General features: G+C 39.3%; 1 long non-coding RNA gene across 1 annotated transcript in view; it reads left to right on the forward strand.

Moving 5' to 3' along the window:
* The first annotated feature begins 8,580 nt into the window (after nucleotides 1–8,580).
* LOC129405732 (uncharacterized) overlaps nucleotides 8,581–13,542 on the forward strand; it is a 45,252-nt gene continuing 40,290 nt past the window's right edge. Inside the window, exon 1 of the long non-coding RNA XR_008630744.1 lies at nucleotides 8,581–8,666. This is a non-coding gene — a long non-coding RNA (uncharacterized LOC129405732). The remainder of the gene's footprint in view (nucleotides 8,667–13,542) is intronic.

Below are 13,542 nucleotides of genomic sequence, written 5' to 3' on the forward strand. Positions count from 1 at the left end.
TTCCCAACATTGGAGAATAAACTTGCCAGTGAGGTTTCCCTGGTGGCTTACTCGAAGTGGGAAGGAGGGAGGTTGCAGCCTCAGGAAGGAAATCTGCTTTCTCTCTACCCTCCTCTTGGAAAGGCCCAAGGGATTCTGGACAGATAGGAGTCTGTGAGGAGTCCCTGCATGGCACGTCCATTTTCTTCTGCCAGCCTCATAAGGCAGTTGTCAAGCTGCGCCTGAAGTTGACTTGTTCTGCACTGCATGGGTGATGAACCGCCTGCTTTCTCTGAGAGCCACGGACTAAGGCTGGAGTGAGGAATTGTTCTTGGCAGAAAGTATAGTAAGTCCTGATCATACCCATTTTAGGCATTTTGAGTAAATCACCTTTTCCTCACAGGAAAAAAAAAAGTCCAGGAAGAGACAAACAGTGAAGTGCACTTAACAAGTTTATTGTGATAGAAAGGGAAAGAAGGAAAGAGGTAAGTTAAGTTCAGGTATGTGCTCTAGAGAACACAGGCTTCTCCAGAGTGGAGAGAGCCTAAAGAACACCTCACAAGAGGGGTGATGTACCCGGGCAGTCCATGCTCCGGAAACCCATGGATATGCTTCTTCCTCTGTGTGTTAATTTGTATACTCTTTTTCATAAATACTTCCTGCACCCAGACTGTTGCTAGGGTTGTTGCCAAAGGGGGTGATCTCGGAGCATTTTATGGTCTTCTTATTTATTTATTCATTTATTAATTTTTAAATTTTGTAAAATCAGTGTGAGATAGTTACAAAATTTCATGTTTAGGTTGTCTGGCCCTGGTCTCAGCTATAAGCCTCTCTTCTAGGGGAAGAGCAACCTCTTCTCTGAGGAAGCCTCCTTGCACTTGACCTGGATTTCTGCATCACAATTGGCTTTTAATATGGGTCTTTTGTTTCAAAGTCCTCTTTTGTTTCAAAGGCCTCTTTTGTGCCCTTTGGCTGGTTCAGGCTTCAGAGGTTATTTTCTCCTACTCACATTACCAGGGTCTCCCTATCTTCCTCCTGCAACAAACTGAAGCACCTGTGAATTAAATACCCGGTTAAAAAGTTCCCCAGATTTCATTTTAAAAAAATATTTTTTTTTATTTTTATTTAATCACTGTGAGATAGTTACAAATGTTCATGTTTGGGTTACAATCACACAATGATCAAACACCCATCCCTCCAGCAGTGCACATTCCTCACCACCAATATCCCGGGTATACCCCCCCTTTCCCACCCTCCCCCTGCCTCCATGGCAGACAATATTCCCCATATTCTCTCTCTACTTTTGGGCATTATGGCTTGCAACACAGACACTGAGAGGTCATCGTATTTGGTCCATTATATACTTTCGGCATGCATCTCCCATCCCAACTGGTTCCTCCAGCCATCATTTTCTTAGTGATCCTTTCTCTATTCCATATGCCTTCTCTCCTCCACTCAGGAAGCAGTCTTCAAGCTATTGGGCAATCCCCCTGGCCCTTGTATCTACTGTCCTTGGGTGTCAGCCTCATGTGATGTTATTCTATACTCCACAAAGGAGTGCAGTCCTTCTCTGTCTGTCCCTCTCTTTCTGACTCATTTCACTTAGCATGATACTCTCCATGTCTATCCATTTATAAGCAAATTTCATGACTTCATCTCTCCTAACAGCTGCATAGCATTCCATTGTGTGGATGTACCAAAGTTTCTTTTTTTTTTTTGAAGTAAATAGATTTTATTCAGAGGTTTCTGAGAAAAGGAAGAAGGGATAAGTGGGAGAGAGAATAATAAGAATAACGCGCTCAAGAGAGAGTGCAGGCTTTTCCAAGGGTGGAGGAAGACCTTACATAACCGAGCTTTAGTCACAAAAGTATGAAAGCATGAAAGTACACATTTCAAGAGGGGAGATGCAGGAGACACATGTCCTCGGCCACGCGGGTGCAAGCAGCACGTGGGCTCAGGCAGCATATGTGCCGATGTACCAAAGTTTCTTTAACCAGTCATCTGTTCTAGGGCACTTGGGTATTTCTAGATCTTGGGTATTGTGAACAGTGCTTCAATGAATACATAGGTGCAGATGTTATTTATACTGTGATTTTTTGCATATATTCCCAGAAGTGGTATTGTGGGGTCATATGAAAGCTTAATTTCTAGTTTTTGAAGGACTGTCCATATTATTTTCCAGAAAGGCTGGACGAGTGGGCATTCCCACAAAACAATGAAAGAGTGTCCCTTTTTTCCCCCACATCCATGCCAGCACTTGTTGCTTTCGTTCTTTTGAATGTGTACCAGTCTCTGTGGTGTGAGATGATATCTCATTGTTGTTTTGATTTGTATCTCCCTGATGAATAGCGATGTGGAGCATTTGTTCATGTGCCTTTTGGCCATTTTTATTTCTTTTTTAAGGAAATTTCTGTTCATTTCTTCTCCCAATTTTTTGATGGGGTTGGAGGTTTTTATCTTATACAATTCTACTAGTGTCTTGTATATACTGGATATTAATCCCTTACCAGATGGGTTATGGGTAAATATTCTTTTCCATTCTGTGGGCTCTTTCTGTATATTGGTCATTGTTTCTTTTGAAGTGCAGAAGCTTCTTAGTTTGATGTAGTCCCATTTGTTTATGTTTGCTTCCACTTGTATGGTCAGTGCTGTTTCATCCTTAAAGATGTTCTTAGATTCAATGTCATGGAGAGTTCTGCCTGCATTTTATTCTATGTAGCTTTTAGATTCATATCTGATATTGAGGTCTTTAATCCACTTTGATCTGACTTTTGTGCCTGGCATTAGACAGAGGTCAGAATTCATTTTTTTGCAGGTACCATGTTATTGGGCTAAAAACACACCTGCAGACCAATGGAACAGATTTGAATATCCTGTCACAGTTCCCCAGTTTTCTATGGTCAACCAGACTTCAAGCCTCTGTTCTTTGGAACTACATCCAGATGGCATCTACCTGCTTAAACTGTATGCTAAACAGATAAAACACTAGGAACTAACAGGATCCTTTATGGAGTAGCTTAAAAATCAACAAGTTCACTAGCAAAATAAATGTAAGAGTATGGAACACTTTCTCCCTCTGGAAAAAGGTGAGCAACACATAGGTCTGCTCAGAACTGATCAAGTTCCCAAGGATGTGGACTTTCAGTGTTTAATTTGAAAACTCTAAGAGTAGACCATAACATACTGACTACCCAACTTTGGTATCAAAGGCTGCACTGTCTATTCAGGAGCTTCTTGACAGAACCCCCAGTGGGAAGATGAAATTTGGGAAATATGTTGCAATTCATGGTGCTAATGAAAAAGATGTTTCAATATATTTTTTTGGAAAAGACATTAGCCTGAAAGTTAGAGGGCTTATTTCCATTTCTACTTTATTGGAAGACCTTGGGCAGTTTTCTTTATCACCTGTCCATCACATTCTTTATTGGTAAAATGAGGAATGTGAGCATTGTTCTGTTAATTCTTAAGCTTAGAATTAAATGGCTTATACTGTCTCCCAGCATGAGTATTTTCTAAGATATGTGAACCTATGGTTAGAAAGAGAGAAATATTTTGTGTCTCCTTTAGATTTTGGATATAAGCATATAGTCAGTGGGGACAGAGCAGCGGGGGGTGGGTATCTTTTTGTTTGCAATTCCCCAGGTTCTTCTGTATTTTCAATAATAAAAATATTGAGTAAATAAGCTCAGACTCAGAGTTGAAAAGTAGAAAAAATTATTGGAAAGCAGAGAGAGAAGAACAGGAGCTCCCTAAGTGGGGAGGAACTTAGTGTAGGATTAAATTAAAAGTAAGGCCTTGTGTCAGCCTTTTAAAAAGTTCTTTGCATTTTCATATCAATTGACAAGTATCACAGAGAAGTCAGGGAATCTAGGGTTGGTCAGGCTGGTTGGATTCTTTCTGGCCATCTGGGTCAGGTATCGTCCATTATCTTTGTCTCTCTGTGAGCCTAAGTTCTGGAGAATAATTTTATGATGAACAATTGCTACTCCCTGTTTATCAGAAAAGCCCAGGAATTTGCAGGGATTCAAAAATGTAGGATGGGCCAGCAAAAAGCAGGGCTGCCACAGCAGCTGGCAAGAGTAAACTGAGGTCTCTTCTTTCAAGGTGAAGAGGAAAATCACTTTCTCCTGATCTGCCTCTGTCACTCCAGGACCAGCTGGGAAGGCTGGGACTGATAAAGTCTGTGATGAGCCTCTGCATGGCACAGACCTAGTACTGCCAGCCCCGCAAGGTACTGGGGGGATAGAGATGTCTATACCTGATGTCTGCTTGGTCTTCTCAGCATGGAGTTAATCCTACCACCTGATTTCTCAGGGGGCCATGACACAGGCTGGAGTGAGTAATTTCTTTTTGCAAGGAAGAAGGCAAGTCCTAGGCTTTATTTAGGCTTTACAGGTTCTTAATCCTATTTCACAAAAAGGAATTTCAGGAGTACACAAGCAGTGTGCTCCTGAAGTAATAACATTTTATTGGAGGTTTTGAGAAAGCGGAGGTAGGTAGAGAAAAGAGGGAGTAAGAGTAAAGTGTTCAAGATAGAGCATGGGCTTCTCCAAAGATGGAAAGAGGCCTAGTACACTTCTCAAGAGGAGAGATGCAAGTGGCAACACATGTGCTTGGGCACCACATGTGCTCAGTCACGTGAGCCCAAGTAGCACATGGGCTCAGGAAGCAGATGTGTGCTTCTTTTGCTCAAAGTGGTTTTTACAGGGGTTATCCCAAACTGTCCAATGTGGGACTTCTAGCTAGGATGGTTGCCAAGGTGAGTAGAGTTCGGATGGTCTTCTTTAACACTCCTTTTCTTGAATGTTATTCCTGTTGGATCTTCACTTGGAAGGTGGGTTCAGCCTTCTCTGGTTTGGGATAGCTCCAGGTAAATGTCTTACTAGGTCTTGGTCGCTTTAGTCACAGATGGGTCCTGATAGCATTAGGGCTAGGTAGTTTTATTGTTCCCCAGATTTTTTACTGCCACGAGGAATGGAAATCTACCCTAACCTACTTACTACATAAAACATAACATGATCATCAAAAAAGAAAATTATAAATGCAATGATACAATTTTGGTTTTACCTGATCGGTGAAAAGTTATAACAGGATATCAGCAGCAACAAATGAATACAGAAAAAGCTAACTTTACCATATACTTTTCCTCTTTTAAAAATTATGTTATTGAATCACCATGAGAACAATTACAAAGCTTTCATGATTGAGTTTCAGTCATACAATGATCAAACACCATCCATCCACCATTGTGTATTTTACACCAACAATGTTCCCAGTATCCCTCCCATCACCCCCATCCCATCCCACCCCCTGTCTCTGTGGCAGGCACCTTCCTTCTTACTCTGTCTCTACTTTTGGCCATTATGGTTTGCAATGCAGATAATGAGAGGCCATCATATTTTGTCCTTAGTCTGCTTTCAGCACACATTTCCCATCCTGAGTGATCCCTCTAACCATCATTGACTTAGTGTTCTCATCTCTATCCCAACTGCCTTTTCCCCCAGCACATGAGGCAGGATTCCAATCCGTGGAACAATCCTTCTTATCCTTGTCTCTACTGCCTTTGGATGTTAGTCTCATATTGTTATATTATATTCCACAAATGAGTGCAGTCGTTCTACATCTGTATCTTTCTTTTTTACTAATTTCTCTTAACATGAGACTCTCCATGTCCATCTACTCATAAGTTAATTTCATGAATTCATCTTTTTAATAGCTGCATAGTAATCCATTTTATAGATATACCAAATTTCTTTAGCTAGTCATCTGTTCTCAGGCACTTGGATTGTTTTCAGAATCTGGCTATTGGGTACAATGCTGCAATAAACATACAAGTGCAGATATCATTTCTACTGTGCTTTTTTGCATCTCAGGGATATAGTCAAAGAAGTGGTATTGCAGGGTCAGACGGAAGCTCAATTTCTAGTTTTCGGAAGAATGCCCATTTTGTTTTCCAAAAAAGACTGAACGAGTCGGCATTCTCATCAACAATGAAATAGAGTCCCTTTCTCCCCTCATCTGCACCAGCACTGGTTATTATTGTTCTTTCGGACATGTACCAGTCTCTGTGGTGTGAGATAATATCTCATTGTTGTTTTGATTTGCTCATCCCTGATGATTAGTGATGTAGAGCATTTTTAATGTGACTTTTGGCCATTTGAAGTTTTTTGAGGATGTTTTTGTTCATATCTACTTCCCATTATTTATGTGGTTGGAGATTCTTATCCCTGTACAGTTCTATTAATGTTTTGTATATTCTGGATATTAACCCCTATGTGATGAATATTGGGTAAATAATTTCTCCCATTTTATGGGATCTCTTTGTATTTTGGTAACTTTCTTTTGAGGTGCAGAAAATGCTTAGTTTAACATAGTTCCACTTGTTCATTTGTTTGTCTTTATTTCCACTTGCTTGGTCAGTGGTGTTTCATCCTTGATGATGCCTTTAACTTCAGTGTCATGGAAGGTTCTGCCTACATTTTCCTACATGTATCTTATGGATTCAGCTCAATACCTTATGATATTGAGGTCTTTAATCCATCTGTATCTGACTTTTGTGCTTGACGTTAGACAGAGGTCTGAGTTCATTCTTTTACATGTAGCTGTCCAGTTTTCCCAGCACCACTTGTTGAAGAGGCTTTCCTTGCTCCATTTCACATTTCTTGCTCCTTTATCAAAGATTAAGTAATCGTATACTTGAGAGTCTGTGTCACAATATCCAACTCTGTTCCATTGGCCTGCGAGTCGGTTTCTATTACAATACCATGCTGTTTTAATTATAACTGCTTTGTAGTACAGTTTTAAATTGAGGAAGGTGATGCCACTCAAATTATTTTTCCTAAGGATTGCTTTGGCTATTCATGTGGGTTTATTTCTCCATATGAATTTCAGGAGTGTCTTGTTTATTTCTTTAAAAATTGTCATGGTATACAGGGACCTCATTGAATCTGTATAATGCCTTGGGGAATACTGCCATTCTGACAATGTTAATCCTCCCGATCAGGATTAAATGTAGGAGATCTCCAGTTCCTAGTGTCCTCTTTTATTTCTTTTATTTTATCTCCATTTCTTAGTGTCATCTTTAATTTCTTGAAGCAGTGCTTTGCAGTTCTCTTTGTATAGGTCCTTCACCTCATTATTTAAACTGAATCCAAGGTATTTGATTTTCCTGAGACACTATTGCAAACACGATTGTTTTTGAATATCTCTCTGTTATTCTCTTTCATTACTTGTATGTAGGATAGGCATGGATTTTTGGGTATTGATTTTGTAACTTGCCACTTTAATATACAAACTTATTGTTTGTAGGAGCTTTTCTGTAGAGCCTTTAGGATTTTCTAAGTATAGTATTTGTCATCTGCAAATAGTTATAGCTTGACCTCTTTCTTTCCTATCTGGATGCTCTAGATCTCTTTCTTGCCTAACTGCTATGGCAAGTATTTCCAGTATTATACTGAACAGAAGTGATGAGAGTGTGTAACCTTGTCGTGTTCTGATTTTAGAGGGAAGTTTTTCCCCGCTGAGAGTAATGCTTGCTATGGGCTTGTTGTTATGTCGGATTACATAGCTTCAGGTAGTCTAGGTTTATTGGGTTACTCCTGTCACAGTGCTCCCATTCCTCTGTGTTTATTTGTAGCTTCTTTCTTAGTGTTCTGTTGACTTGTAAATAATGTTTTTCTCTTCTCCTTGAGTCCTTTGCATAGTTTATTCAGAGCAAGTCCTTTTTGCATGGACAAAGAAAGACATTCTTTGCAATTGGGAGTTAATTGGCTTTGAATATTATTAATTCCCGGGCATCTGCTATCTTGACTGTAGCCTTGGTTGCCCTCAGTTCCTAGCCCTCTAAAAGGCAGGGTCCCAACGGGGGACGAGACGGACCCAGGGCAAGCGGTAAGTTATGTGCTACCCTGGCATCGAGATGAGCCTGGCCAAAGTGCCTCATTCTTAACTCTAAGTTAAGAGTCTGATCATGGACAAGTGCTGTCATGATCTTAAAGTAATGACAAGACTAGGACCCTGCTAGGGATAGGAAAGACTAATCTGGCCTGAGCACTGTAGTCTGAGATTGAGATGGCCCCAGGAGAACAATTCTAAAAGTTTAATGCATCTCTTGCTATGCCCATACAAAACGATTAATATTATGAATGCTTATATGTTTGTTGGACAAGGAGAGGAGAAACACAACCATGGGATTTCATCATTGATGGGTCCTGCTGAAAGAGTATCTGTCCTAGAGAATAGGTGTTCTGCTATTGTTATTGAATTTTTTGTGCCTAGCATTTTATTTTAAGCTTGAATTGTTACATTGTAGATTCCAGGCTCTGGCCCAGCCTAGTCTTTGGGATGTAGATGGCCTAGTTTGTAATTTCATGTGGCAGCCAACCCAGTCTTTGGTATGTAAATCCGAGTGCTTTTCAGCCCAAGGAAGGCTTCGGTTTTGGTTTTGTATCTTCTTTCCAGAGGCCTAGATTACTGGCCTGCAGATACAAGAGAATAATGTTGCCTCAATGTTCTTCCTGTAAGATCTTTTGGTGCCCTTGGTGACGTCAATGTATTGCACCATGAGCAAAAAGGGGTTCCGAGAGAGAGACATGGGGAAGGAGAGACTAGAGAAGGCAGCGGAGTAGATCCAGAGAGAGGTCGGAGCTGGGAGTGCGGGAGATGCAAGTTTAAAGATTGAATAAATGGTAACTAATCAGCAATCAGCTTGGTCCTTGCCCCTCAGCGAGCCTTAGTTTTTTACAGTAGATTGTTTTGACTATATTGAGGAAAGTTCCTTTGACTCTTATTTTATTTAGAGTTTGTATCACTAACGGGTGTTGTATCTTTTCAGTTGCCTTCTCTTCATCTATTGGTATGGTCTTATGGTTTCTAGCTTTTTTTATTGATATGGTGTATTATGTTGATTGACTTGTGAGTATTGAACCATACTTGTATGCTTGGGATGAATCCTATTTGGTCATGGTATTATGATCTTTTTTGGATGAGTTGTTGGATTCTATTTGCTAGCATTTTGTTGAGAATCTTTGCTTCTGTATTCATCAGGGATACCAGTAGATAATTCTCATTTTTGTGATCTCTCTTTCTACTTTTGATATTTGGGTTATATTTGTCTCGTAGAAACTGTTTGGAAGTGTTTCTGCTTCTTCAATTCACCGGAAAAGCTTGAACAGGATTGGGATTTTGGTTTTGGGGACATTTTTGATTATTATTTCAATTTCCTTGATAGTGATAGATCTATTGAGGTATTACAAGTCTTCTGGGGTCAGCTCTGGGAGATTATAGGAGTCTAGGAATTTATCCATTTCCTTGAGGTTCTCTTATTTTGTGGCATAAAGATTCTCAAAGTCATTTCTGATTATCTTTTGAATTTCTGGTGTTTCTGTTGTTATGGCCCCTTATTCATTTCTGATTCTGTTTATTAGAGCTCTCTCTCTCTCTTCCCTTTTGAGTCTCACTAGTGGTTTATAATCTTGTTTATTTTCTCAAAGAAGCAGCTTTTGGTTTCATTGATCATTTGGATTATTTTTTGGGTTTCCATGTTGTTAATTTCTGCTCTAAGAAATTATTTCTTCCTCCTGCCTGGTTTGGGTTCCTTTTGTTAGTCATTCTTCATGTTCTTAAGCTGTGAGGCTAAGCTACTTATATGGGCTCGCTCTTCAATCCCAAAGAATGCTTGTAGAACTATAAGCTTTCCTCTTGTCACTGTTTTTGTCATGCCTCATAAGTACTGGTAACTTGTTTGTTCATTTTCGGTTTTTGTTCCTAGGAATCTTTTGATTTCCTCTCAAAGACACTGGTTGTTCAGTAGTGAGCTATTTAATTTCTAGGTGTTTTATTTGAATTTCTGTTTCTATGTGTGATTCATTTTTATTTTCAGTGTATCATGATCTAAATATCATTGATACTATTTCTATCCTCTTAATTTTATATCCCCCATTTCCCATCCTCCCAATGCCTCCATGGAAGACAACATTCCCCATACCATCTCTACTTTGGGGCATTATGTTTGCAATACAGATACTGAGAGGTTATCATGTTTGGTCCTTTATCTACTTTCAGCAAACATTTACCATCCCGACCGATCCCTCCAACCCTCATTTTCTCAGTGATTTCTTTTCTATTCCAGCTTCCTTCTCCCCTACACTCATGAGGCAGGCTTCCAATTATGGAACAATCTTCCTGGTCCTTGTATCTACTGTCCTTGGGTGTCAGCCTCATATTATGTTATTTTATACTCCAAAATGAGTGCAGTCTTTCTATATCTATGCCTCTCATTTTGATTCATTTCACTTAGCATGATAGTCTCTATGTCTATCCACTTATAAGAAAATGCCATGACTTCATCTTTCCTAACAACTGCATAGTATTCCATTGTGTAAATGTACCAAAGTTTTTTAAACCAGTCGTCTGTTCTCAAACACTTGGGTTGTTTCCATATTTTGGCTATTGTGAACAGTGTTGCAATGAACATACAATTACAGATGTCATTTATACTGTGATTTTTTGCATCCTCGGGATATATTTCCAGAAGTGGTATTGTGGGGTCATATAGAAGCTCAATTTCTAGTTTCTGAAGGACTGCTCTTGAGAGGAATATGTATTAAGTTTCTTGGGGATGAAATTCCTACATATTCTACTGAATCTGTCTTCCATTTCCTCTCTCAGATAATGTATGTCCTTGCTGAGTTTGAGTCTGGTTGATCTATTAAGAAGTGATAAAGCAGTGTTGAAATCTCCAACTAACATTGCTTTGCTATTGATGTCTTTCTTCAAATCTATGGATAGTTGTTTTAAATATTTTTCTGGTCACTCATTAGGTGCATGTATACTTAGGAGTCTGAGTTCTTCCTGATTTACAGATCCTTTGATCATTAAGGAATGACCTTCACTATATCTTGTACACTTCTTCAATCTGAAGTCTATGTGGTCTGGTACTAGCATGGCCATTCCAGTTTTTTTTGAGAGAGTTTGTTGCTTGTAGAATTATTTTCCATCCTTTTACTCTTAGTCCATTTTTGATCTAACTGTTCAGGTATGTTCTTGTAGGCAGCAGAATACTGTGTTCAATGTTTACATCTATCCTATCACTCTGTCTTCTAATTGGTGCTTTTGAACTTGAGAGAAAATATTGTTAAGGTTTTGTCCCATGCTTTTGTAGATTTTCTGTGTTTGAGGAACTTGTTTTGCCTTAAAGCAGTCCATTAAATTTTTCCTGCATCCAGAGGTCTGAGTCTATGAAGTTAGTGAGTGGCCATCGTGTTCAGTCTCTAGTCTACTTTCAGCACTTATTGCTCTTTCCGCGAGGGCTTTCCAATCACATTTTACTTTACCTTATCTATCTGGACTGCTTTTCCCACAGCATGTGAGGTCAGCTTCTAAACCATAGAGCCACCTCCTGGTATTATATACTACTATTCTTGGGTGTTAGTCTCCTACTCTGTTATTTTAATCCACAGATGAGTGCAATCTTTCTATGTTTATCCCTTGCTTTCTGGCTCATTTCATTTAGCATGATACTTTCCATGTTGATCCAATTATATGCAAAGTTCATGACTTAATCTTTTCTAACAGTTGCATAGTATTCCACTGTATTGATGTACCAAAGTTTCTTTAGTGAGTCATCTGTTCTCGGGAACTCGGGTTTTTTCCAGATTCTGGCTATTGTAAACAGTGCTGCGATGAACATATAAGTGCAGATATCATTTCAACTGTACATTTTTGTGTCTCTGGGATATATTCCGAGTAGTATTGCTGGATCAAATGGGATGTCAATTTCTAATATTTTGAGGAGGTCCATATTGTTTTCCAAAGGGGCTGAACCAGTTGGTATTCCCACCAGCAGTGTAGAAGGGTCCCTTTCTCCCCACATCCTCTCCATCCTTTGGTTGTTTTGGATGTGTGCCTTTCTCTGCGGTGTGAGGTGGTATCTCATGGTTGTTTCGATCTACATCTCCCTGATGATTAGTGATGCAAAGCAGTTTTTTCATGTGCCTTTTGTCCATTCATATCTCTTCCTTGGAAAAGTTCTGTTCATTTCTTTGCCCCATTTTCTGATGGGGTTGGATGTTTTCTTCTTGCAGAGTTCAAGCAATGTTTTATATACCCTTGGTATCAACCCCTTATCGGATGAGTATTGGGTGAATATCCTTTCCAATTCTGTACATTGTCTGTGTATTCTGGTCACTGTATCTTTTGCAGTGCAGAAGCTTCTTAGTTTAATATAGTCCCATTTGTTTATCTCTGTTTCTGCTTGGTTGGTCAGTTGTGTGTCATCTTTGAAGATACCTTTAGCTTCAATATCGTGGAGGCTTTTGCCGACCTTGACTTCAGTGTACCTTATGGATTGTGGTCTGATGTTGAGGTCTTTAATCCATTTTGATCTGATTTTTTGTATATGGTGTCAGGTCAAGGTCTAAGACCATTATTTTGCAAGTGGTGGTCCACTTATGCCAGCACGATTTGTTAAAGAGGCTTTCCTTACTCCACTTCACATTTCTTTCTCCCTTATCAAAGATTAGATGATCATACATTTCAGGTTGTGTGTAGGGATATTCCACCCAGTTCCATTGGTCTACAGCTCTGCCTTTATTCCAGTACCATGCTGTTTTAATTGTTACTGCTTTGACGTAAAGTTTAAGGTTGGGGAGGGTGATGTCTCCCATTGTCTTTTTCCCAAGAAATTTTAGCTATCCGTGGACCTTTTTTGTTCCATATGAATTTCAGGATTGCTTGCTCCATTTCTTTGAAGAATTTCATGGGTATCCTTATCGGGATCACGTTGAATCTGTATAATGCTTTGTGGAGTATTGCCATTTTGACAATGTTGTTTCTCCCTATCCATGAGCAGAATATATGTATCCATTTCCTTATGTCCTCTTTATTTCATGGAGTAGCATTTTATATTTTTCTTTGTAGAGGTTATTTACTTCTTTAGTTAGGCTGATTCTGAGGTACTTGATTTTCTGGAACACAATTGTGAATGGGATTCCTTTTTTCATGTCCCTTTCCTCTGTCTCATTATTTGCATATAGGAAGGCCATGGATTTTTGGGTATTGATTTATAGCCTGTGACATTACTGTACAAGTCTATTGTTTCTAAGAGTTTCTTAGTAGAGTATTTAGGCTTCTCTAGATATAGTATCATATTGTCTGTGAATAGTGAGAGTTTGATTTCTTCCTATCCTATCTGGATGCCCTGAATATCTTTTTCTTGCCTAACAGCTATTGTAAGTACTTCCAGCACTATATTAAACGGAAGTGGGGAGAGTGGGCATCCTTGTCTTGTCCCTGATCATAGAAGAAAGGCCCTTAGTGTTTCCCCATTGAAGATAATGCTTGCCATAGGTCTGTGGTAGATGGCTTTTACTATCTTGAGGAAAGTTCCTTCAAAACCCATTTTTGTGAGAGTTTTCATCATGAACATATGTTGGATCTTGTCAAATGCCTTCTCTGCATCTTTTTTTATATGATCATATTGTTTTTATCTTTACTTTTGTTGATATGATGAATTATGTTGATTGATTTCCAAATGTTAAACCATCCTTGCATCTCCGGGATGAA

Source organism: Sorex araneus, chromosome 1 (assembly GCF_027595985.1).
Source record: "Sorex araneus isolate mSorAra2 chromosome 1, mSorAra2.pri, whole genome shotgun sequence".
Lineage (NCBI taxonomy): Eukaryota > Metazoa > Chordata > Mammalia > Eulipotyphla > Soricidae > Sorex > Sorex araneus.